The following is a 1,351-nucleotide window of genomic DNA, read 5'->3' as shown; positions in this document are numbered from 1 at the left end:
GAAGGGTTCGGTTCTGCAAAGAACATTAGTAAGGATATTAAAACCCAGAAAGACAGCCCATCACTGCTAAGTGGTGGGATTTCAAGTGAGTCGCAGGACCCTTGGGGTGTGCGGATTGTAGAGTTAGGGCAAAGAGGTTGGGTCATGTAGATCTCACCTCCAACATGGTGATGGCTGCTCTCCATGTTACCCCTAACAGTGAAATAAAGGGATTATGACCAGCAGTACTTCTCCCCGGATTGTGTAAAGTTGGGCACCCAAGATGTAATAAGAATCCAGAAAATAACAGAAGCAGCTTAAATAAAAGTTAAAAAAGTAGGGTAATGAATGATACGTAAAGGTCACAAAGAAACATCAGAATGGCAGACAAGACTGGATATTGGTATGGGATCTCCTCTAAGGCAATAGTTAGCTAATCCCTTAGTGTTCAAGCTATATACACCTGTGTTTCTCCACTCTACGGGAAATTATCCAGTCGGCCTCAAGCTTCCGTCCCTCTAGAGTCCCCCCTCGCATTTTATTCAGTAGGGTAGCATCTCAAGGTCTTCAGTCCAACCTCCCAACCATGACCAATATGGTTACACCATGAAGCTCCTTAAAGCAGCTTCTCTGTTGCGGTGCTATGTAGGATTACACTACTTGGTTGTGTCCTTATTGGTCCCTGCTAACTACTCCAAAATACTCCACCTATTCCTGGTCTGTGGTCTTTCCAGCATCTAAGACACTTTCAGCTAGGAGAGCAAAATGAAGGCGGTAGATTTTTTGGTCTGTCAAAATCCGCCAAAATGGCCGATAACGGATCCGTTCCTGTACTGACGACAACGTTTGGCACCGGACCATTATTTTAACGGATCCATGAAAGGAAGAATTTTAAAGGAACCGTTGCCTGGGGAAGGAGAGAGAGAGAGAGAACAGAGTTTAGGGTTAAATTTGTGGCTGAGTGAAGTCTTTCGGGCATGCGCAGTGACAAATGCGGATCCGGCCACCCGAAAAAACGTTGCATGGTCCGTTCGGGCATGTCGGCGGACGTCAAAATTTTGGCGGATCCGCAAAAAAACGGATCCAATGGATGGCCATCCGTCAAGATCCGTCGGTAATGCAACTCAATGGGAAAAAAAACGGATCCGCCAAGAAAAATGGCGGATCCATTTTTTTTGCAAAACGGCGGATTTTGACTGATGGACACAAACGGATGTGTGAAACAGGCCTTACCGATGAAGCCAGAAGTTTACATACTCTATATAAAGAGACACATCTGCATGTTTTTCACAATATCTGACATGAAATCAGAATAAACCTTTCCTGTTTTAGTTCAATTAGGATTAACATAATCTATATATATATACAGTAT

The sequence above is a fragment of the Dendrobates tinctorius genome, unplaced genomic scaffold, assembly GCF_039654945.1.
Source record: "Dendrobates tinctorius isolate UK_male_01 unplaced genomic scaffold, ASM3965494v1 ptg000021l, whole genome shotgun sequence".
Classification (NCBI taxonomy): Eukaryota; Metazoa; Chordata; class Amphibia; order Anura; family Dendrobatidae; genus Dendrobates; species Dendrobates tinctorius.
Note: the sequence above shows the minus strand (reverse complement) of the source record.